Below are 27,433 nucleotides of genomic sequence, written 5' to 3'. Positions count from 1 at the left end.
TGTGCCTTGTTGAAGACACCAGATGGGTAGCACGTGGACAGGAACTCTACCAGATTAAAAGCGATCAATACTTTGAGATTTTGACGTCACGATATTTAACCAATTGAATCGCAAGGTTAGCCCGATCGCTAAATCTCAGCCAATAAAATTCAATTAACAAACACACCTACGTCTTGAAGAAATAAATACCCATGTACTTGGGGAAATCTTTCTCATTTGCTCATTTGCATTCTGCTCATTCTGCTCATTCGCTCAGTTGCTCAGTTGCTCAGTTGTCTACGGGAATAATTGTTCGAGCACATGTGTTATTGGAAACGGCGTATCCAACGTGGAACATTACCAGCATTCATTTGATGAAAGACGATAATTTTTCTGCTTCTGAGAAAATTTTGTGACACAGAAATATCGGAAACGCAGCAGTTCAGATTTCCTTAACTTTATAAATCTGAAGAAATTTTTTTAAAGTAGGTAAAAACTGTGCCATCTTGAAGAATCGAGTGTGTGTTGGGAACTATTTCTAAAACAGATCTTTTAGTTTCAGCTTTCACCAGAAGACGGAAGATCCCTAGCAATCCTGAAATATTTCGGAAGAATGGAACTTCAGCATTACGACGGAGTTTGTAATTGTCCTAAGTCCTCGCCTGCTGCAGCCATGTATAATTAAAATGTGAGGCATAATTCAGCCCGGGAGAGAATAATATCGGAGATGGAGTTTGGTTAAATATTCACTGATCATCAACCGAGTCCAGAAGCCAAGTCTACTACAGCTAAGATTTTAAATTATACTTTTCTCTATTTTCTGTTGTAATAATTATGTAGACGTAGTCCTTGCTTGAATATTTGAAATCATTTCTAATAGTCTTTGTAGTTAGGAATTTCACTCTTCTTTCACTGGTGTTGGTAAATTTGATGTGTGTGAGAGTGTATTCGGGACCTATAATTTGTTCTATTTGAGTGAGTGCTTCGTGACATGTTCTCACTGTCCCATGATAAGTCGAGGAAAGTGTTAAAAATATTTGACCCACGCGATAATAATTATTAATTTATAAAATAATGATGGAATAATTTGTGAATTATTTGGGGCAGAATATCGACGTGCTCTGTGAATTTAGGATTTTTCCTTGATGTTTTGTGGTTTACCATAGATTCGAGATAGAATAGAGTCATCTATGATTTCATTAAACCATAGCCTGCGATGTCGCGACCGCGCGCGTATAATAATAATAATAATAATAATAATAATAATAATAATAATAATAATAATAATAATAATAATAATAATAATAATAATAATAATGACATTATTACGGTCTAATAGAAGGTTTAAAGGTCATGAGTGTAATTATTACTGTGCTTATAAGTGATTAATGTGTGCTATATTGAAGTAGATGTTGGCCTGGAATATTGGTCGTGGTTTGAATGTCCACAAATTTTGCATTTACTGTTATTGGTATTTTGAGACTTGTAAATGGATCTTAAGATAGGATTTTATTTGTGTGTCCATTACACGAGTCAGTTAAGGAAGATCAGATTCGAATCTATAATTATTATTATACGCGCGCGGTCGCGACATCGCAGGCTATGGTTTAATGAAATCATAGATGACTCTATTCTATCTCGAATCTATGGTAAACCACAAAACATCAAGGAAAAAACATGCAGCACATGTTGGTCGATAATTTGAGATAATAAGAGATTAAAAATAACGTAGTCGTGACTCATAGACCGTCTGCGCGAATGTTTATTTATCTGTGACTGTAGGCAGTTCTATGGAATTTTTAGTGATGATTTCTACTGTAAAATTATCCTGGAACATCGTTGTGGAATCTAATTCATTGGAAAAATGATAATCCTGTTACAATCACACGTCAGACGATCGTAATGGTAGCCCTTGTCCGATATTGTCATCGGGAGAAACTCTCATATTTCGAATAAAATTTAAAATTAAAAATCAAGAAATCTATTTGATAATATTACCGTGGACCAAAGCTTGAATGTGAGATGGATGAATGACTGATTTTGTTTGTAATTGTGATTTTCATGGTTATATTTCGTCATGATATGTGTACGCTGAGCGCGTAAGGTTCGATTTTTGTTGTTGTTTTGTGGCGAGCATATTTGGCTCAATTATGAATCTTTAAGTAATTTTATGACGGAATAAGATAGATTAGGATCTTTGCTTCGAGGAAAAATACTTAAGCAAGGATCGCGTCAATGAACTAAGCTCACAAAATGTAAAATGTTTAACTCTACAATGCGAGAATTTTAAGTCTTTATTGTGAGTTGTGCACAACACTAGGTCAATTGACATAAAAATAAGAATCTAATGAGTTGGATATTGGATTTCAAAAATTATATAATTTGAAGCTTAAATAATTAATTAGAATAATATTTAATTAATAGAAATGATTTATTTGATTTTTCGTGTGAGGTAAAAATTTGACTCACGGTAAAATGAATCGCAGAGTATTGTTAATTTAAATAATAATTCAAAAAATTCAGATTTTTGATATTTTGAGATAGGATTTTCTCAAATAATAATTTATTTAATTTCCTAATACGATTTATTAAGACTTAGTTTCGTATCTTTGCAGAATGCAATTTACTGAAGAACTGTGAGTGAATTCCAGCAGGGAAGAGCTAAATATTTTTATTTCAAGATTTTGAAAATATTTATAGAATCTGGAAAGTGCTGATATTTTATTTAATAAATGTTAAAACCCATTTCTTTTTAGTGTTTTCATTTGTCGCCAGTCCTTAGATTGTCCCTGTACCCTATAATTTAGCGTTGCCTGTAAGCGAACGTTCCGCCTCTGGGACTTTTGCTTACCGGCTGGGCTGCCCGGCAAAACGGGAGCAGTACCAATAATTGAACGCTGATTCTGGTATTTCTATGAAATCTATATATATAATATTTCTGTATCGGTCGGGTCTAGAGTAACTAGGAAATGCACTTTTTACTTTTCCGTAATTTCTGCCTGTCTGTCTGTCCGTATGTATGTACGCGTATCACGAGAAAACGGCAGAAGAGATTTTAGTGAAAATCGGTATGTAAAGTTGGGGAATGAGCTACTACGGGGTCTTGGGTTCGATTTCCGGTCGGGACGGGGATTTCAACTTCCACTCGTTAATTTCTATGGCTCTGGGGTGTTTATGATGATTTCAGCATTAGATTTTACCTTGCTGGAGGTAGGGCCCCATCCTCACAGAGGCGCAGGTCACCTGCACCAGGCCTCACGCCATCATTACACTAATCAGAGAGGAAAAGGAATGGAAGGGATGAGACACTTCGAAAAATGAAAGTATCGGCCAAAGAAAGACAAGGGCCACGAAGGGCGTGAAAATTAAAGACTCCCTAGGCCTCGAGTGTTTTAATACCGTCGGGGTCGGAAAATAACAAGAGTTGATCAAGGGAGGTCGGATAGGATAGATGAAAGTGAGGAGCCTGGCGCAACTAAGGGCAAGCAATGCCAGCAATGTTAAGGGCCACGTCGACGTCAACCCACGCTTCCATGTTAAAAGCCCATGAGGCCCCTTTTAGTAGCCTCTTACGACAGGCAGGGATACCACCCCCACCCATAGGGGGAGCTACTTATATAGCCCAGAGCATATCTTTCAATACATTTGGTAATTTTCAAAATTAACTTTTGCCCTATTTATTCTAAGTCTACTGCAATGCTACCTTATCTCGAACGTAAAATTCTCTATTCTGTGATGTACACATCATCCGACGAAATTTACAATCGGAAGTCGATATGAAGCGAATTAATACATGTCCACATTTTTGACCCCGCGTGACTTTATCCCTGGGGATTTACAACAACCGTTGTGGTGCCATAATCGTGGGATCAGAGATAGGCCTCGATTTCTAATGTTAGCCCATAAGATGGATCGAAATGGATATTTAGACGGTAAAATGGCCTGTTTCTGGACATGTGTCGCAAATTTTTTACATTCACTATTCACAATTACTGCAATTGTATTAATAATGCTATTGGCTTTACTTCTCACTAACTACACTAGTGTCCAAAACTTCAGCATAATCACTAAACGAGGGCGTACCGCCTGATAGGAATGTCAGACGGATTGCTGAACAAACGTAAGCTGACTCACACACCATATGTCACACAATTTGTCCAATAAACAGTGTCAGAAAGGTTCTGATAGCTAAGGTACACCTTTGACAACAACTAACAAAACTTGGCAATGTCTTCCACAACAAAATATACTGTCAATAGGGTGTATGGTTACTCCTAATGGTCACACATGCTTCGAAGCAACGTGGCATGCTCTCTATCAGATGGTCCAAGACCTCTTGTGGTAGTCAATCCCATTCCTCCGAAAGGGCAATGCGAAGGTCTTGGAGGCTCCTTAGCGGAGGCTGGCGGGATGCAATTTGCCTCCTCAATGCATTCCAGGCTTCAGATCCGCAGACGTCGCTGGCCAGTCCATGCCATTAAAGTCTTCTCCAGCCAGAAATTCATCCACCAGAGCAGCGCGGTGTGGTCGGGCATCATCGTCCTTTAAGAGGAAGTCTGGACCAATCGCACCTCTGGAGAGTCGAACATGTTGTCTCAGTATCTCATCCCCGTATCTCCGAGCGTTAACAGTGTTCATCGGACCACCCATGAAGATGTGCAGGTCCGTACGACCATTCAACATGATGCCACCCCACACCATGACGCCACCACCGCCATACTGGTCCCGTTCCACGATGTTCCTGTGGTTATATCGGCTACTCGGTTCTCTCCAGATTAATGTGCGACGGGAATCGTTTTGCAAACTGAAGCGGGATTCATCTGTGAAGAGCACATGCCTCCATTCCATCATGGTCCAATTTCGATGTTGACGGCTCCACAGTAAACGGGCCCGTCTCTGTGCTGGATTGAGCGGGACGCACACCGCTGGACGTCGGGCAAACAGCCCTGCTGTTCTGAGCTTCCGGTACACTGTTTGCCGGGAAACGACAACCCCTGAGACGGCTGCAAGCTCCGCCGACAATTGTCTTGCAAGTGCACTCCGATTTCGTCGGGCGGTTAAGGCCAGATATCGGTCCTGCTGTGCGGTGGTTATCCTTGGTCGACCTGGTACTGGCCTACGACATCTCCTGTGTCTCAAAATCGTCTCCATAGCCTGGAAATGACACTTTGTCGCACATTCAAGGATACGGCGACTTCGGTCTGTGTCCGGCCTGCTTCCAGGCGGCCGAGTATTCTACCTCGCAAAACGGGGTCCAAATGGCGCTGTTGTGCCATTATGCTGTCACGTTCACCCCGAGGCTACACTCCGCACACTATAACAGGGCAAACACGACTGAGGGAATATGGGCGCGGGCACTGGCTGTGTTTACCTTGTGGTTACGCCGTTAGTCAAAGCAGGGAACACTCCTTTCATATACAGAGCGAACACGTAAGGTTGGTAGATGCATATGTCGTGCGATTTGCGGTCTATTTCCTGTTGCCCTGCTTACTCGTAACTTATGCTTAACTTTTGGACACTAGTGTACTTTTACGGTTTTCGGAGACGCCGAGGTGTCGGAATTTAGTTCAGCTGAGTTCTTTTACGTGCCAGTAAATCTACCGACACGAGGCTGATGTATTTGAGAACCTTCAAATACCACCGGACTGAACCTGCCAAGTTGGGGTCAGAAGGCCAGCATCTGACCTGCCTGTGCCATTCAGCCCGGCACTCTAATTGCATTTGCTACAATTACACTCATATGAGATCTGTAAATAAAGTACCGGTATTGGCAATATTGATAGAACGTAATATTTAATTAACTAATACGTACAACTGCACTACATTCCTTCAATGTAGTCACCTGCAAAGTCTATTACCTTTTGCCAAATGTCAGGAAGCCGTTGGAGACCGTTGGCAAGGCGTTCTCTGTTGATGACAAAGACCCTACTGCGCAGAGTACAGTTACCACGTCAGGAAATCGGCGGCCTCAGAAAGGTTCCTTCAACTTCGGAAACAGATCGAAGTCACAGGGACTAATGTCTGGTGAGTACGGAGGGTGTTCCAAGTTGCAATAAGAGCTTGGCATCGTTTGCGACGTGACAACGTGCGTTGTCATGCAACACGATAGGGCGATCGTCTCGCAATAAACGTCGCATAGCCGGACTCAGATGTCGCTCCAGAAATCGGCAATAGTAGTCACTGTTGACGGTTTGTCCCTCAGGCACAACATGCGTAAGAATAACATTCTAGTAATCGTATGCCACAATCAGCATAAGCTTCACCCGACTGGGTTCCTGTAGAAATTTCTGTGGACGTAACGAACCTGGGTGACCCCATTCTTTCAATCTCCAAGAGAAGCCAACTCAGTGTCAAGGAGTACATTACTCACGTGATCCCTACAAGAGCGTGAAAGTCACTGGTAAGACCCAATTAAGAGTATGGTTGCAGTGCACGGGACCCTCAACAGAATTACCGGTACTTGATTCGACAAATGTAAACGATCCCTAGGAAAGCACAGCGATTTATTCCGAGTGATTTCCATTGAAAGGACTTCGGAAACATCGAAGCCACAGGGACTAATGTCTGGTGAGTACGGAGGGTGTTCCATGTTGCAATAAGAGCTTTGCATCGTTTGCGACGTGACAACGTGCGTTGTCATGCAACACGATAGGGCAATCGTCTCGCAATAAACGCCGCATAGCCGGACGCAGATGTCGCTCCAGAAATCGGCAATAGTAGTCACTGTTGACGGTTTGTCCCTCAGGTACAGCATGCGTAATGTTGCAAATTTGGGACAGGGAAGACTTGGGATCAAGGAGACTAGCTGCTCGGCTAAGCGGTATCTTCCGAGCTTTCAGTGACGAGATGGGCGTGAAATGACATTAGTAGACGAATAAACTTGAATGGAATGTTTAAAAATAGGAAAGATCGTAATATTAGGACAAATATTTGTTTACAGGAAGAGGAATCAGGACTAACTGTGGCAAATATTCGTTCATAAGAAGAGAAGTTGGGGATTTTGCGAAGATGTTCGAATGAACTTCCAACTTTACTGAAATTATTTAAGAAAATAGGAATAATTAACAGATTACCGGTATTAATAGTCCAGTATCGAATTCTATTATAGTCATCGTTCACGTTATTTATAGCCAGGTGGATATCATTTGAGTTTTATGTCATCTGCAGATTAGAGGAATTTTACATGTTTTCTTTTTAGATTTTCTGGTAAGACATTTAGGTACATGATGAAGAGTGGTGCAAAAAACACTACCCTTAGTTACGCCCACTTCAGCTTGTACCCAGTTTGAGGCGTTGGTGCCTATTGATACACATTGTTGGCACCCTGTGACTCCAACCAAGGTAAAGATGTAGGGGTAAAAAGTGATACCATTAAATTTTGCCAGAATTACGCCTGTCTACACAGTCAAGTGTTTTGCTTAGGTCTAACAGTATGAAAATCGTCATTCATCCTTTATCCATTTCTAATCCATTGCTATTGGTAACTTTCAGTAATGCCATGATGGTGCTGTGGTTAGGTCGGAATCCTGATTTATAAATCGGTCCAATAGGTGAAGATAGAGAACTGATGGTGTACATTTTCTTAGGGTATTTTACCTACGCAGGGCAGGATACAAATTGGTCAAAACCTTCTTTTTCCTACTGGTTTAACATTGCACTAATATATGCACGTATGGGGGAAGGCAGTGGCCGTGGTCTTAATTAAAGATACAGACTGGTGTGAAAATGAGGAAAGCACAGTAAACCACCGTCAGGATTACCGACGGTGGGATTCGAACCCACTATATCCCGAATGCAGGCTGACAGCTACGCGACGCTAACCGCGCGGCCAACTCAACTGGATTGCTAGGATTCTCTATTTTTGCTAAGGTTATGTTATTATTATAAGTAATGAACTTCATTCCGGTTCCGTATTGCTGTTAAAAATCTAAGGTAAAATTCTAAAAGAATTTAAATGTATAAAGTTCACCTGTTCAAGTCGTCCGATGGTATGCCAATTTTTACATTACTTGCTTTGATTCCCGCCAAAACAATTTCATGATTTCACGCGAGTCGTATTTTTGCACTTCTGATCGCTTGGGTTGTTGTATTATGCAGTTTTGTATTTCTCAAAATGTTCAGCTGTCGAATACTTAATGTAATGTTTATACGCTATGACTCCGTCAGTCATTTTTTTGTCTGTCAGCCACAATAGTCGTTTTCATTTTAGTCTAGCCGTCCAAACTGGGGACAGTTTGTCAAGAATCATAAGTAATCGAAATCGACTCTCCACCTATTACGTCGTGTTACGTACATGTAGTACGTGTTAAAGAGATGTTAAGTACAGAACAAAATTGGCCAACCGGATACCAGTGAGATCCGAACCCACAACTTCCCGATTTCGCGTCGGTTGCTTTACCAATTGAGCTATGGTGCCCTAGGCCATCTTTGTTCTGTTGGAAAGGATCTAAGCTACAGCTACTACTGCCATCACACAGTACAGTGCATGCACGTCGCCCGTTCTGGGCCAAGTCAATGAATACCGAGTTTTCACGACCGCATTGTAATCGAAATCGACCTTCGAACTATTAGGTCGTGTTACGTACATGTAGTATGTGCCGTCCGGCTCCATGGCTAAATGGTTAGCGTGCTGGCCTTTGGTTCCCGGCAGGGTCGGGAATTTTAACCGTCATTGGTTAATTTCCCTGGCACGAGGACTGGGTGTATGTGTCGTCTTCATCATCATTTCATCCTCATTATGACGCGCAGGTTGCCTAAGGGAGTCACATCGAAAGACCTGCACCTGGCGAGCCGAACATGTCCCCGGACACTCCCGGCACTAAAAGCCACACGCCATTTCATTTCAGTATGTGTTGAAAAAATGAAATGACATATGGCTTTTAATGCTTTTAAGGACAAGTTCGGCTCGCCACGTACAGGTCTTTCGATTTGACTTCCTTAGGCAACCTGTGCATCGTGATGAGGATGAAGACAACACATACACCCAGCCCCAGGGCCAGCGAAATTAACCAATGATGGTTAAAATTCCCGACCCTGCCGGTAATCGAACCCGGGACCCCTGTGACCGAAGTCCAGGACGCTAACCATTTAGCCTTGGAGCCAGACGTAGTATGTGTTGAAGAGATGTTAGGTACAGAACAAAATTGGCCAACCAGACACCAGTGGGACCTGAACCCATAACCTCCAGATTTCGCGTCTTTTATCGTCTCTGTTTTGTAAGTATTGATTTTATTTACTTTTTTGTGATAAAGTAATTTCAGTTTCAACTCAGTAAATTTATAACTATGTATTTATTCATAATTAGTTTTGACAGACTGAAGAACCTAACAAATTAAGTATTAAATGTCCTGCCACGGTGTATTTACTGCGTCTAATATGAACTCGTTCTGGTTTATGCTTTTAATGTTTCGGCATATAATCATGATGATGATATGCTTGTTTAAAGAGGCCTAACATCTAGGTCATCGGCCCCTAATGGTACGAAATGTAATGACAACTTAAAAGTTCAAAATCATCCACTGACCAGAATTTTAAAAAAACGTGATAAAGAATGAGTGGATATGAATTTAAAACAATCAGTGGATCCGGCCCAAACGACTATCATAAACAATAGTATTACTAACCGAAGAACTGCTTCTTGTCTTAAGGGGTCCAAAATCCAGGTCAATGGCCCCTCATAATGGTACTTATCGCTAGTTAAGTAGAACCATGGTATTTGTCATGCTGCGGTACTAATCAAAAGTAGAGTAGACTCACGGTGTTCCACACATTACGGTACTACTCACAAGTATTGTACTTCGCACAGGTAACGCAGATCTATGGTGTTTCTCACATAATGACGCCACTAATAGACAACGCAAACCGATGGTGTTCCTCATCTAAGGTGTGTTTATCACGGGCGCCGATATTCACGTGGTGTTCCTCACATAGTGGCTTTACGTCGCACCGACACAGTTAGGTCTTATGGCGACGATGGGGTAGGAAAGGCCTAGGAGTTGGAAGAAAACGGCCGTGGCCTTAAGGTACAGCCCCAGCATTTACCTGGTGTGAAAATTGGAAAACCATCTTCAGGGCTGCCGGCAGTGGAATTTGAACCCACTATCTCCCGGATGCAAGCTCACAGCCGCACGGCCAACTCACTCGGTATAGTGGGTATTAATCACAGGCAACACAGATCCACGGTGTCGCTGATACTAATCAGAGGCAACGTCCAGACTCGTGGTGTTTCTCACAATGGTACTATTCATGGGCACTGGAAACCCCACAGACTCACTCACTGTTGCTACTAATCACAAACCTATTGTGTACCTAACATAGTGGTACTACTCGCAAGTCAAGGTGACCCATGGTGTTCCCCGCGTGATAGTACTAATCACTAGTTTCATGGTTTTAATACAATCGTCCCTTGGTCGCCCCTTACGACAGGCAGGGCATACCGTGGGTTCATTCTTCGTCTGCGTCAATTTAGGTTCGTATTTTGGGCACTGGAGTGAGTAGGCTGCATAAATGAGGTTGTGGTGCGATAATCCAGGAGCAGGCATCCGTGGGTCTGTATTCTCTGTGTTGTTGGTTACAATCTGGTCTAACAGGGTGGAGGAAGTGGCTGTGTGGAGAGTAGGATTTTAGGGTAGGAATGACATAAGGGGAGTAAACATATTTTAAAATTGTTTAGTCACCAGTATGTCGTGATTTGTCAGATCAGTATTTAAGTTTTCCATTAAAATCACGTGCTCATACCTACATAGCAAGTCTTAAGTGCTCCACCCAGCCCCCTTCGACCTGGCCAGTCTTTGGCACACGACACACAGCACCAATAAGATACTTCACCTACGAACTTACTTGTATTTCAATAGTTAAGAATTCTGAGCTACTGGTGAGCTCATTTTAAACTTGAGATCACTCCATATGTACATTGCCACACCTCCCACTTCCTTCGTGATTCTGATTGGTATGTAACCTTCCATATGAACAAATGAAGATAGGATGGATTCTTTAAGCCAAGATCTTTGACAACTATTGAAAATCTCTGATTTCCGGAGAAATCAAAGTGAGAAAGTATGCTTTGGTAGTTGATATGGCTAATGAACAGGGAACCAGACAGCTCAGATTCAAGGTCTGCTGGGCAATTAATGGTACTAGAAATTGAGGGGTTGTGGGTTGGGACCAGATCTGCTCTGTCCAGAGGTTGCTTGCTGAAATTATTTTATTTCCTTACACCTTTGTGTTGCCTACTTAATATTTCCTGAACTAGCCAAAACTTATATAGTAGAGAAGTGAAATTTTGTACAAAGTAGCCTATCTATGCTATTTTATACCTAGGTCTTAACATATTTGTTCTCAGAATTATTAGCACTAAGCTATGGCTAGTGGTCAGCAAACATTTCATAAGACTTCTGGTTTTGAAAGTTAAAAATTCCTTTCAGCATGTTTTAGTATAATAGTCCCATACCTCGTCCATGTCTACCGGATTCCAAATTTGGAGATGGCCTCCTGGAGAAGCTGGGAACATACCTGAGTGAAGTCACCCTTTCAGTTTTTTATTTGTGAATATTTCATTCCACTTCATGTCATACACAAACTTCGCAATGATGGGTCTTTGCTGGCCTGGTTTCCCCTCTTCCCACCCTATGAGACGTGCAGACTTTATCTAGCCAAGTTTATAACTGCAACATCTGTTTTCCCAATCAGAATCGGGCACCCTGAACACTCTAGACACTGCTGCCTCGACTACTCCAACTTGTCCATCTTTTTGTGCGCTGTTTACTATCTGCTTCTTAGGATAATATTCTCTTGAATAAAGGGAAATGAAAGACTAAGCAAATTATTAGAAATAAGTATATATTTATAAATTACATCCACCATATGTACTGCATACATTCACTCTAAACAGTCATACAAAATTCATACAAGTTATTTACAAGAGAATTGTGCTCTCAGTAATACAGTTCGTGAAAAACACTGTTTTACACATTAATACACATATTATCTTACATGAAAAGACCACTAGGAACATCAGATGTATGACATACAGATGAAACAGAAAATGGCTTTCTCCTTCGAGGATGTAACACATTTGCTAATATTATAACACCACAATGCCTCATTACATTTTCACCACTAAACACTTCAATAAAATTAAAATAACAGGGGGTTACAATGCTGTTGCATAATGTGTGTTTGGATCACAATAGGTGTGAATTTGTGAAGAATGTAACAAGTATGAAAAGAATAGAGTAAGGTCGACCATTTGCAATTTTATGTGGTCAAGGCAACCAGATTACATCCTGGCACTGCAGTTGCCGTAAGTCATTCTGTGGCAGATGTCAACAAGATATTCAGAAATAAATCACAATAATAATCAACATAGAAGTTCAAAGATATTTCAACCTACTGAAAATAATGTATGGGGGCAGATCTAAAGGTAACACAAAACACTTCTTTTACAAATTATTTAATGGATAGGAAAAGCAGAATAGGTGGAAAAACTAGGACTTAACATTAGGACTGATATGTTATGGAAAGTAAACATATTTCAAAATAATTTAGTTTCCAGAAAGTCATGATCAGTATTAAATTCTCCAATTAAAATCACATGCTCATACCTGCAGAGCAGGTCCTGAGTGCTTCTTCCAGCTCTTAGATATAGGCAACACCTGTCCTTTTTTTTTATTCTGTGCAAATTCTTTGTTTCTCCTACTCTTTAAACATTTTGTAAAAAAATGTAGCGTGTTACTATTCAATCCATCCTTGTACAATGTTCCAATTATAACATCAGTCATGAACTCATTTTAAAGAAAACCATACATGCTCTTAAGGCAAAATTCCTTTTCCTTTGATGTGATATTTATCCCCACATTCACTAAAATATTATGAAACACATTTCTTGCAAATGGTGAGACATCAAAAATCAGCAGCTAAAACAAATATTTTTTCCTTTAAATACATGAAAACAAAATCAGTCTTTAGAGATCTCCGACTAAAAAATAAACCAGACAGCATTTTGGGGACTGAATCTTAGTACACAATACCAAACACGTAACATTTAAATTTAATTCAAATGCAAATGGAATAATTCCTTCAAGGAGGCTGTTGCATCAAAGCTTAAAAATTAAAAAGGGAACTGCACAAAGTCTTGAGGCAATCTACTGGTTTGAAACTGTGCTCACTACAGTACTTGTAGGTTTCTATTATGAATGTGTGAGTGCGCATGCGTGTATCAGATTCAGTAGAGCAATTAGCAAGTCAAATCTTTGCAGATTCAACACAAGGAATTCAAAAAGTATGCTATCTACTCATTTTTATAAAAATAAAAAATACTAATCTACACACGCTAATTGGTTATACAAATTAAATTTGCATAGCTAAAAAAAATATTTTTACTAAGGGGTCCTGTCAGAGAATTTCTACATTTTCTACAGAATATTATCCACTAAACCAGGGGTTAATTAACCACCAGGAACCACCTAAACTGTTTTTTAGACATAAAGCTAATGAAACTATGCTTCTGCACTATGGAATGCCTGCATCTATCTAAACATCCAAACATTGTACATTTAAAAAATGCAGATTGATCCATCAAGTAGTTTTTACACTTATAAAAACATGCAAAATCACTTTCTAAATAAGTTAATATCCTATCAGTATTAAATGTGTGAAACAAAGAGGCAAGCAGCATATGGCAATAACTGCTTCATTTAGAAAAGAGAGCAAGACAGAAATTAAATATGAACTTTAACAAGTCCGTGAACTCATTGGAATATTTAATGAGACATATGCAGTGATCCCCAACCATAAAGCAATGCAAAGCCTAAATAATTAAACCTTAAAAAAAAAAAAAAAAAAAAAAAAAAAAAAAAAAAAAAAAAAAAAAAAAAAACACACACACACACACACACACACACACACACACACACACACACAGACAGAGAGAGAGAGAGAGAGAGAGAGAGAGAGAGCCACTTAGCATGTGCATGATTAATTTTAATTGACATTTCAGCACCCCATCCATTCAAATTTAAACAAAGCCTTTTTAATCCAACCTTGGAAAAAAAAACACACACACAAAAGCTACTGTAGTACCCATCACTGACGGGACATATACTTTTCATGTATACAATTACTGGCTGGCCCCGTGGTGTAGGGGTAGTGTCCTTGCCTCTTATCCGGAAGCCCTGGGTTCGATTCCCGGCCAGGTCAGGGATTTTTACCTGGACATGAGGGCTGGTTCGAGGTCCACTCAGCCTACGTGATTAGAATTTTTTTTTTGCTAGGGGCTTTACGTCGCACTGACACAGATAGGTCTTATGGCGACGATTGGATAGGAAAGGCCTAGGAGTTGGAAGGAAGCGGCCGTGGCCTTAATTAAGGTACAGCCCCAGCATTTGCCTGGTGTGAAAATGGGAAACCATGGAAAACCATGGAAAACCATCTTCAGGGCTGCCGATAGTGGGATTCGAACCTACTATCTCCCGGATGCAAGCTCACAGCCGCGCGCCTCTACGCGCACGGCCAACTCGCCCGGTATGTGATTAGAATTGAGGAGCTATCTGGCAGTGAGATAGCGGCCCCGGTCTCGAAAACCAAGAATAACGGCCGAGAAGATTTGTCGTGCTGACCACACGACACCTCATAATCTGCAGGCCTTCGGGCAGAGCAGCGGTCGCTTGGTAGGCCAAGGCCCTTCAAGGGCTGTTGTGCCATGTGGGGGGGGGTGTACAATTACATTTTTGTAGACATTTTGGTGATACCTCCACTGGAAATTTGAGTCATTTGACCAATACAGCGATATTATGAATAGAGACACTAGCACATTTGATTCTTTTTACCTCTGCCTTCCTTCACTTTCACACCGAATGCAAAATTTCGGCATAAAAGCCAAGTATCAAATTAATATTCAGTAAGTACGGACAAATGTAGAAAAACACTGCCGGGTTAATCAACATACTAATTCTCCAAAGAGTTAGTTTTTTTTAGAATTTATTTTACGTCATACCAACACAGATAGGTCTTATGACGACGATGGAATAGGAAAGGGCTAGGCATAGGAAGGAAATGGCCGTGGCCTTAATTAAGGTACAGCCCCCGCATTTGCGCGGTGTGAAAATGCGAAACCACGAGAGTTAGTTGTTGGTCGGCTCTTAGACATTCACGTGCACATTACTGTTCTGTTTCTCACTGTATGAACAAAATGGGGTTAAGTGTATGAGAGGGCCAAGAGCCCTAACTTCGCCACCTACAAAGGCATAATAAATAAATAGGAAAGAACAAATACATTTGTAAAAGACGTTCTAAATCAATTTTGTCATAAGCAATTTTCTCATAAAACTAACCATAAAACAGACATACTGAGTTTTATGTTTGATCTAAAACATCAAAAAGCTCTCCCCGCAATTTTTTTTTCTTTTTCTTTTCGAAGATCTTATAGCCAAAATCCTACTTGCCCTTATCTTAAAATTGAATACCAAGTTTTATGAAAACCACCAATCCACTTTTTCCTGTGATGCTGTAGCAAGCAGGCAAAAAATTAACTGAACATGACATAGATCTGAAAGGGTGGTGCAGGAACTGCAGAACATTAGAATTCACAGAAGATACATCAGGTAGTCAGTGAAACTCCTAGTAAATTGGGATCATTGAAGCAGATATTGGAGATTACACAATGTTCGAATACCTCTAAGGATTAATAGAATTTCTATAGTAAATGCGTTCTTCTGTGAGAAGACAAGATTTTTTAGTTTTGCTGGAAAATTCCTGCATATTTCTTAAAAATTCAGGTCAGAAATCTTCCAATTTTCTCACTCCTGATGGAAGATTCCCAAGAGATTCATTCTTACAGAATGAGCTGATGACATTTCTTTCGGTTTCAGCAATGAATTTTGTTTTACAAAGGAGCAGCATTAATGTGCTTATTCCCAAGACACTTTTTGACAAAGATATGATTTAAATGCAAACTAAGAATGATTCTGAATGATGACATTGGTCATCAGTTTTGTGAACACGTATGAGCAACTGTCTGGTAATCATTTCACAGTGTTGTCTACAGACATGCAATTGTTAAAGAAAAACAAGTGCTCTAAGACTTTGGAATTATAATACTACTACTCAAAAATCAGATTTCAAGAAGAGAACACCAATTCTGATTAAATCTGAAGACCATACTAACATTTCTGTTATAATAATAATAATAATCCGACAAGGCAATGGGTTATCACCAATAGTGCTTAACCTGGTCCCCACTTCACTGCCAGATAGCTCCTCAATTCTAATCACTTACCAAGTACTGAAACAGTGGAGACAGTTGAACAAAACCATGGACATAGAAGGTGCACAAATTGGGTACGAGATAAAGCGAAACATCACAGTGGACTGCCTGGTCTTCACAAATGATATGGAGTTGTTAAAGCTCATGAAATCTGGAAGCTGACACAGTAATAGTGATCCACAGAGGAAGCATACACTAGATAAGAAATGCACAATTAGCTAGTGACTGCAAAACTCAACTCCAGCCCTTTTCTGGGGTAAGATTTCACTTTTACTGTACATTGTTAAAAAAAAATTCAGCTCATTTTTGATGGATTTTTTTGCATGTTGATACAAAAACCTGGAAGACAAAATTAACCAATCCCCAACATAAAAGTAATGAATAACACACACCATTTTCTGTTACATCTATTATCAGACATCTAGAAATGTGTAACTTAGAGACATTTCATTATTCAGTTCATCTGGTTACAGAATGACAAAGCAAACAAATTACAAAGGAATGTAATGACCAGAACATTTAACAATTAACATCAGAAAATACAGAACTGATCCAATATATTAAAAATATAACATGAACATCATTGAACTAGAAAGGTAAACAGGCAAGAGTATTCCATCTTTAACTAAAACAAAACTAATGATTAACGACATCAACTCTTATAACTATGGACCTGATACGATAGTGTACTGGAAAGGCAGTTTGTGTAGCATCATCTTAAAATTGGGGCAGGACAAAGATGTTTTAATCAATTTAGATCTCCAAACATAAAACACGGGGTCCTGCTGAGAAATTTCAGAACAGTCTTAATACAGAGAACTTGAAGATGGTTCCCATAGAAGAAAACAGAAAGTCAAGACAGGGTACCAAGGGCTCATTCGCACAAACATTTAGTGAGATAGAAGGAACATGAGATGACACTAATGACCACATAATACCACACGCCTATTCCATAACTTGATCTTGATTTAAACCAAATATTGAATGTTTCCTAATTTAGGCTATGTAAACTGTCTCACTAAATTTGGCATAGATCAGGCTAAAATTAACAGACAAGGAAAAAAAAAGTTGAAAATCAGCTGGACTTTCTGGAAATTATTGAAAGAGTGTTCTCAGGAAACATACCTGAAGTCATTTTCCTTAAAAAAATTGTTTTCTCTTAAATTACTGACCCAATGAAAATGGATTTTACTCACCTCAATTTCAAATATATATATTTTTTAAAAGCTTACTCATACATTGGGCAACCCTATACATTAAGTATCTTTCTCCTGAACCAGTGGTACCCAAATTTACAAAAGGTACTGCACACTACCTTTTCTGAAAAAAGCAAAATATTCAACCGTAGTACCTTCAGAACATTCTGTTACAGTACAAGCTAAATTGCTACCATCATCATAAAAGTGACAGTAAAAAAAAAAAAAGGTGGTTCATAAGGTTGAATCACAATGACAATCACCTTGAAAAGCATTGATATCAATGTGATATGCCCCACAATTTAATGTGTAACTTTTTATCAAAGTATAATGCAACCATGGTCATGCTATCTACACAAATATTATGTTCAATGTATTTTGAGATGCCTTCTAAGTTACCGTAAGGGATATTGCAGGGAATCTTGGAAGTATATAATTCACGATCACATGGGATGTGAATTCCTTATTCAGATAAAATATAATATGTATGCATTGCCTTGTAAACCAAGCTAAAAAGATGTAAATACAGGAGGAAATATGTACATTTCTAATCTTAATACATCTATGGCCAGACATCTAAATACAAACTGTAACAAATTATGGAATTAGTTGACTATAAAGAAAAACACAGGCATGTTAGAAAAGAATAAATCCTTCAGAGTGAGAAGTAATATGGTATCTTAACACAGTAAAATAGAGGGTAGTTTCTCTTAAAACAGTTGTTTTCGAGATGCAATCAACATTAATGTAAATGATGGCAGCCTCAAACCAAAGTACCCCAATTATCTAGATAGGTGTATTAACCATTTTCATAAAGAGATTATCAATCTAAAGAGCTATCCCTAGGCTATTTGAAATTCTACACTAGGTAATAATTTATCATTACTTATCAGAATAATGTAGTCAGACTGCAAAATGTATCGTATGATGGGTCACCACTTTCAACTATGAAAGTGGTGATCAGATTTTTAAAAAAATCCATATTTGTTTTAATAATAATAATAATAATAATAATAATAATAAGGAAATCACTTTAATCACCATTCAGAGTCCCATCAGTGCCCCTAACTTCAATACATTAGAATGAAACAAACTGATAAAATTCTTGGCAATAGGAACTATTTCATTAGTTCTTTATTTTATTGAACGGCACTGATTACAGCATTAATTTGGTAGATTATTAATGTGGTGCGAGTCTATTAGATAAGAAAGTTTGATTATTCAAAAGAAGTGTGTTTTTACACTAAATTCACTACTATATGTCTCATCAGCTGTTCTTCAATACTGATAATCTTTCATTGTGAAAACTCTAATAGAATTAGCATTTCAGATTTTTAATAATAAAATAGTCAAGATTTTACTGTGTTGTATGATACTGCTGATTTACTATCATCTAATGAGCTGCAATTTATTTTTAAAAACTTCTACACTTGTTAGATACAACTGATTATGTAAACAGCTAGGACATTAAAAACATGCCTATAAAATGGATACTAGGTACCATGTGATTCACTTAAAACTGATTTTATCAAATATAATATGGCAATCATATAATTTGAGTTTTTAAGTACATGCTTCCAAGAAGTATCTGACTGAATGGATATAATGTTACATGGCATAAATTTCAATTCTTTGTAATCCACAGCAAAGAAATTCCAAGTTTTGTCATGTCAAAAATCTCACTTTTAAAATCCACAACAAAGAAATTTTATCCAATCTCGTAATTTTAGTTTATGCTCTCAAGGAAATTATTCTTCCCAACATAACTTTTGTGATGCTTTGATGTACAAATTGTAATTGCATATAGTCAATGAATAGTCTGAGTAATATTAGTTAGTTTTATACAATATTTTGATACCTGATGCTGATGTAGGCATGTGACAAACCCATCACCAAGTGGGAAAGCACTGCAGTTAATCTGATTATTAGAAAGGGAACTACTGAGTTAGGAGGAAATGTCTCTCCACAACCTGAATATTGTGCATTTGCTGGATGCAAACAACAGGGAGACAACCACCGCTAAGGCAGACTTCTTGTGGAGCTGATCACTCCCGGTGGCCAATTATTTATTTGGACATATTTCACGAAGATGATTGGTAAAGAAAGAGGTCGCATAATTTGGCGGAAGAGAGATGAAAACGCTTGGAAGGAACCATAAGAAAGGAAGGAATGGATTGAAGGAATAATCTGGAAGCTGTAACGATACTATGCGAGGAGGAAAATGATTTACAATACCAAGTTTATTATGAAATGTGGATTTCATTTTTGTATTTAAATTTGGAAGTTTTATACACCAACATTTCATTTTTGGATTTAAATTCAGGAGTTTTATACACCAACATTTGAAGGTTTAGAAGTTTATTTGGTCACAAACCTTAAAAGTTTTAATCAAGGGATACTCTTCTACGGTACGACATTTCTCATTACCAGGCTTCGGATAATTATGAATCTTGCACATGTGATAGAATATTTGGAGTACTTTTATCTTAATAGTGCATATTTTGTGCTTTCCTCCTGGTGGGGCATATTTTGAAAGTATTATGCATCTTGAGTAGACAGCTTCTGCAGGACAATACTGGAAAATTTGGCATGCACAGTATATGAGATAGCTTAAGTGCTGGAAACATATGCAATGACTCATGCCATATTAAAAAAAAAAAAAAAAAAAAAAAAACTGTGCTGGTTATCACCAGGTAACCTGTTTGACAGGTAGGTAGCATGTTTAAAATTAGCAACACCAGCTCTTCATCTGGCTGTGGCTTTGTCTACCAGCTGATGGTAAATATATTTGGACCTAGCTAGATGAAACAATGGGATGTGGATCAAAGATCTGTAATTAACTGAAGTGTTCGTAATTTTAAGAGAGGAAGAAGAGATGCACAAATCATTCCTACTAACTATGGATGTGTTACCTAACAATATCATGAATCATTCAACATTTGCTGCATTTTTCAATGATACACTTAGGTTTTTGTGGCCATCACACATTCTTTACATTTGTGTTCTCGTGGTCTGCACTGATGCTGCACTTTACATGTGCAAAGCAACAGGAGGTCTTGTGGGATATCATATCCCAAGATGAAACATATGTGTGTAGCTCATGGACTTAATAATAATAATAATAATAATAATAATAATAATAATAATAATGAAAAAAGAATCCTGAGGAAAATTCTCGGCCCCCGAAAAATAGAAGATGGATATAGACTGAGGTCACGCAAAGTGACAGAAGAACTTTCCAACATTGCAGCAGACATCCGCAAAAGACGTCTGAAATTTTATGGGCACGTTCACAGACTGCCGGCAAGTAGACTGACACACAAGATTCTCACCTACATAGAACATCTAAAAAATATTCCATGGGCACTGGAAGTGAAGAAGGATCTGGATAAAGCCCAGATGAACTCGACACCGTGGACAGAAACCTCTACAAGAAAAAAATTAATGGATGGAAAGTGCAACCAGAGAACAAAGTGAAAAAGAAGACTGGAGCAAAGTGGACAGAAGAACAAAAAAGGATCCACGGAGAAAGGATGAGAGCTGTTCGGCAACTCAGAAAACAGAATCGTTAGAGCTTTGCGTGATCCATTGGGTCCATACGCACATAATAATAATAATAATAATAATAATAATAATAATAATAATAATAATAATAATAATGTCACTGGTTTTATGGTTTCTGGAGATGGCAGAATTTAGTCCTGCAGGAGTTATTTCACATGCCAGTAAATCTACCAATACGAGGCTGACGTATTTGAGCATCTTCAAATACCATCAGGCAGAACCAGGATCAAACCTGCCAAGTTTGGGTCAGAAGGCCAGCACATCAACCGTCTGAGCGACTCTTTTTAGCACATATTATGGAATTTTTAAATACATAATTATCCCAAGCCTGCTCATTACCTTGAGATTAACAGCAATTAACAGAAACAAAAAAAAGAATTAAAGAACTCCTGAGAAACTGCCTTACACGAAGTGGTTGTAGGGACAGGATGTCAGGCATGCAATTTATCCCAATCAAGTGTTGTCCTTATATAGATGGCCATGTTCATTTATATAAGAGTCAATAATATATACAAGAATGCCCTTCCTTCTATTGCTAGTTATTCCAGAGTACCTTCAGTCACCTGATTTTCCCCACACACGTGCAGAAAAATTGAGAACTGTTCAGTTATTAGACAATTTAAACAGTATATTTTTATCTGATAAAAAAAAAAAAAAAAAGGACAAGTTGAACCTGGAATACAGCCTGCATCTCATTTTATAATTGATGTCGTGACTATTGTACCACTGTTCAATCAAAAGCTTAAAAAAAAGTGCATTTAACACGTTAATCAGTTACACTTTGCATTTAACAGTCTGGCCTACTGTATGGTTAGTGTAAATTCCTTTTCCATCTTATTATTTCTTGAAAACAACTCATACCACAACTTCAGTCTAACCACAACCCGCAATATTTCACTTCAGAAAACTTACAGTACGTTGTATATGTTCTTAAAATTACACTTAACAGAAAATAATATAGCTCTATGTAGTACTCATTTGTAAATAATACATATAATATATTTTTAAGTCTTGCAATCAATGACTCTAAAAAGACCTAGTCAATTTATATTACAAATATACATCACAATTATTACTGCTATAATAATACAAAGTCAAACCAACATTTCATTGTAACATCACACTTACAGTAATTTCAATTACTTCAAAATAAAAAAATTTATTCATTTTGCACACGATGGATGTTCTCAGTTCTGAACAACATGCAGCCACCTCTTTGTGTTACACAAATTATAATGAAATATGGAGAACCAGGAACCCTTATATTTTCTTCCATCAAGCTCAATATTCAATACTTAAAACTAGTAATTTTCTGGGACAAATTGCCATAAGAATATAGAAAAAATATGAAGATACTATACAGTAAAACCTTGTTAAGACTTTCTGCAGGGGACAACAAAAATAAACGTGTTAAGCAAGAAAATGTACTACTGAATATACGAATAAAAACTATCCAACAGCGATATGGAAACACTATACGATTTTTTCCGACACAAAGGCATTTTATATGATCTTAAAACAATTAAGTTTATTAAAATGGTCAACCTATTCAATACAATACATTCTTAAGAATGTTTACAACTTATACATGACACTCAAATTGAGACATGTTTCACCCTAGTTGTGGGCATTTTCAGCCTAATTTTCCTCCTCAAAATCAAATGTTATCGGGATCCCGATATTCTCAAATTGAGCCATCTTAATAGCTAAAATAGTACGAGTTAAAAATACAATGTGTCAGTCTCATTACTGACAGGTGAACAATTATTTAATGGAGTTCTTGAAGCAGTCTTAAAATTAATTCATTAAAATATCTGACGTTGGCACCTATTAAAATTATCATGAGGTTAGGTACCCTTCGTCTCATAAATCAGTGTTTAACAAGTCGAGCTGGCGACATGAGCGATACGATCTTGCCACATAAAACACAAGGAGACATTCTAACAACTTTATTTCCTCAGTCCTAAAGGCTGTTTTTCGAGTCTCCCAATTAACTATACATCAGGATTGTGAAAGATAACATGCTTCGAGATTATAATTGATCTAACTTATCTTTATTATCTCACATTCTCCAAACCATTACAGCTTATAAATTAGGTCGCCAGACAACTATAGATCGTTTTTAAATAAGCATGAACCAAGTGCTTGGCTACAGTTATTTCGATTTCACAATGTGTTAAAGTGCCTTTTGTAAAGAAGACTTGACTTAGAAAGAATAGGACTACAAGTTTAGAAACATCAAGAGGTTTTATCTAATATTCTTTTGAATTCTATTGATAGCTGTTACCAGACAAGAAAAATTTTAATTAAAATCAGGATGAATTTTATCTTAAATCTCTTTATCCGGTGACTGTATATAAGGTTTATTTTGTATCAAGTGTTAATGTATCATTATTTGTTAAACATTGATTCATAAGATGGAGGGTACCTAACCTCTTGATAATTTTAATAGGTGCCAATATCAGATATTTTAATGAATTAGTTTTAAGACTGCTTCAAAATAGTTGTTCATATGTCAGTAATGAGACAGACACATTGTATTTTTAAATGGTACCATTTTTGCTATTAAGATGGTTCAATTTGAAAATATCGGGATCCCGATAACATTTGATTTTGAGGAGGAAAATTAGGCTGAAGATGTCCACAACTAGGACGAAACATGTCCCATTTGAGTGTCATGTATAAGTTGTAAACATGCTTAAGAATGTATTGCACTGAATAGGTTACCATTTTAATAAACTTAATTGTTTTAAGATAATATACAATTTTCAATACGGACCACCACTAAGTTCATTACATGTAACAAAGGCATTTTACGTTATTTATCCGCGGGTGCAACGAAAACTGTATCTACCATTTCTCCAGATGATAAAGTATTAAAAGGTGTGAAAAACATGAGAGAACAAATCTGAAAACCTTTTCTGCTGGGACTTATGAAAGAACAAGTTCACTGAACGGTGTGAAAAACACCAAACAACAAATATAAAAACATATGCACGAGGGTCAATAAAGATATCCTAAGTATTATTGCAGATCACACTATTTTCAAAAACAAATGTTAATTAGAAGCCTTTTATTTCAGAGCAGTGGGTTATAAAACATTATTTTCTGGTCACACACTCTTAGACAATGAATTGGAGGTTATACTCGGCCAAGTGCAACTGTGACAGAATGAATGTCTTTGGCCGCCATAAAAAAAAAAAGTTCGACAAAGTCGAAACTCGAAGGTGCGAGTTCAACATTTGTGACCTCTGCGTGCTTTAAGATACGACCTAGGCTATCACACGACAAATATGCACCATGCTTGTCAATTTCACACGATTATGTTCGTAATCCAGATAAAGGCTAGCGTATCGCGCAAAAAAAAAAAAACTTCACTGCTAACACAAATGGGCTCACTTTCCCATAACCACGCAACTGTGGCGACGGCTCTTACCCGATTTGTAAGTCACGTTTCTTTTACAAGGGATAACAAATAACGTTTTCAGGGCTAGGAAAAATGTGATCGTACTCATAGTAAGCAGTAACAGTGAAAATTTGTGTAGCTATAGGTAGGTTTATATGTTCCTAATCCAGATATAAGCTACCGTATCACGCGACAAATATTCGCTACTCTTCACTGTACCACTCAACACCAAATAAATTTCTAACTTCTGAATGGAATGCGAAATAAAGCACAAATAGACTCACTGTGTTATTCAGCAATCGTGCTGCTAACCAGCAAGCAAAACTGAACATTCCTGAGGCTAACAGCTTGCTCCCCAAACGTGCAACTTATCCTGTGAAGTTCAGGAATTTAAGGCCTTTTTTCTCTAATCACACAACTGTTGTGAAGGATCTTACCAGAGTTGGAAATCACATTTCTTTCGCAAGGGATGACAAAATTTTCAGAGCTAGGAGAAATGTAATCATACTAAGGGATAATAGCAAAAATTTGTGACGCGATAACTGAGGTATTTTTATATAGATTTAATACGATGAGAAACGGGGCTTCGAATTTACGACGTTCTAAGCGGGAATACGTATTAATGAGGAATGCACTAACAAGGTTTCACTGCATATTGATAAACTTAACCATAAGAGGTATTTTATCTGATCCTGTATTGACTTGTCCAAATCTATTTAAAAAACTATTTAACACTTTTAATGATAGAAAATTATTTATTCTATCATACATGATAGAAAATTATTTATTCTATCATACATGATACATGGTAGAATAAATAATTTTCAATAATTAAAAGTGTATTGACAAGGTGGATCCAACAAACTATTTTAAAGAGTTTCTTTACTGTAATAGATTAAGATACTATACAATCGCAAATGCAAGAAATTCTCCACGGTTGTAAAAGGAAAAAATACGCTGGGATTAAAGATGAGATAACTCGCATATTGTATCACAATAATAATAACAAGGAAGAAAGATAAATGGCCTAAATACAAGCTGAATCATTAACATGACGTATCCCTTTGAATGCAATAGTTAAGAGATGCACTGAAAGGTTTATAGGCAAGAATTTACGTGGAAAAGTCATGTGAATTTTACATATTCCTGTACAGGAAATCCTCTAGTTTAATATCTCTGAGGCGATTAAAACAAACAATGTCAATAATATTGAATGAAAGAAGGGAAATGCAACATGTGACACGTCCCCCTCCACAAATTTATGGTAAAACAGTCTTTTCTTGTTTGAAATTGAAAGGGCCTCTACAAATCCAGCTGATATTAAACGAACTGAAGAGCTTATCATTTATCTGTAACTCTATGAAGAAAACCTAACCCTTAAAAATTAAATCAGTCTATAATTAGAAATACAGTGGACGCCGCTTATTATAATCACTCTGGGATGCAGATAATTTGATAACATTAACCGATTGATAACAGTAGCCGAAAAATAAAAATGGATAGGTAGCCTACTGCACTTACTCATAACCTACATGCACTACAATGAAACACTGATTCATAACCTACATGCACTACAATGAAACTTAAATTCGAAGAGACATGAATATTAATGCAGTGGAGTCAAAGCATGCTATTTTTTTTCTCAATTCAGAATTCTAAATGACAATTTTATTCCCAGATAGTTCCTGATTTTTCCAACTTCCTGAGTAGGTAGTCACCCTCTGTTCACCTACATTACTCCACTTGGAAGTTTATCTGATGTACATATATTATGAACAAGTTGTTAGAAAACTAAAATTAAACGGCAAAAGAGGCAACCAACTGCAAGAATGTTGAACATCCAGTAGAGAACATCCATTCAGAACCATCCAGGCAGCCCATGATTATCCAACAACTAAGATCGCAGTACCATGGAGGAAAACAACATTTTCTGACTAGATATCTTGATGAGTATGTATTTCTGTAGTTGCCACTCAATTAAAAATATCAAACTGATTTAAGAAAATTGTATCATTGGTATCAACAATGTTACAAAGTCACCACAAGAAAATCATTACAACTGTTAATACACAGCATCAAGACTCAAAATTGTTAAATAAAATCTTACAAAAATAGACAAACCATAAGCTATGCTAAGTCATATTCTAGTATGCAAGCAGCTTATGATATGCCTTATGTTAAGCTCAACTCCACGTTACCATATTCAAAAAGAAGAGAAAAATCCCCTCTTCCTTTCATACGAAAGAATATACTGAGAATACAGGGAAATAGAAATGAGAATAGCTAGCTGTTTTCCACAGAGTACACAGAAGAGAGATTCTTTTTAAAGTTTGCAGGCAGTTAGGGAGCTGCAGCACACTCGCATTCACACATTGTCCGGAGGAATGCTCAGTAAGGCTAGCAAGGTACAAGTATACCTTTGGTTTTAAAACCATCGATACAATGGTCTTTTTAAAAAAATGTTGCTTTTATTTTTGTTCCTTGTCCCAGAGTCTAGGACAAGGAACAATGTCCTATAAGAGAATAAACATGCTTAAAGACAAAAATTCAAGGAAGAGTATACACTCTAGGTAATAAACAGACTGATACTCAGAGCAGATTTGTAGCCATTTTAGTCAGTGTGTAAAGCTATTAAGTCATCTTGAATAATCTACTGATTATGCCACAATAATACGTAATGGCATGAGTCAGCAGTAAAGACTGTATATTCTTCACAGTCATAACTGGCAAAAAAGGTCACTTCAAATGGTTGATATTTGTACTAAGTAATGTATGCAACAGAAAAAATTAAACTGTTGACATTTGGAAATAGTTAATGAGCTAATAAGATATTCCATTACTGCAGTAATGGCTAGCGAAGAGTCAAGAGAAATTCGATAATATTTCTTTGCTTTCCTGTTCTTTTTTGTTTTTTTGTTGTGCGTATACAATACTCCAATTCCCTACTTTACCTGTATACATCTCAATGTAACATTCCAGCAGTGGCGGCTTGTGAAATTTTACTCTGGCAGGGCTGTGCCGCCATCT

Source organism: Anabrus simplex, chromosome 10 (genome assembly GCF_040414725.1).
Source record: "Anabrus simplex isolate iqAnaSimp1 chromosome 10, ASM4041472v1, whole genome shotgun sequence".
NCBI classification, from domain to species: domain Eukaryota; kingdom Metazoa; phylum Arthropoda; class Insecta; order Orthoptera; family Tettigoniidae; genus Anabrus; species Anabrus simplex.
Note: the sequence above shows the minus strand (reverse complement) of the source record.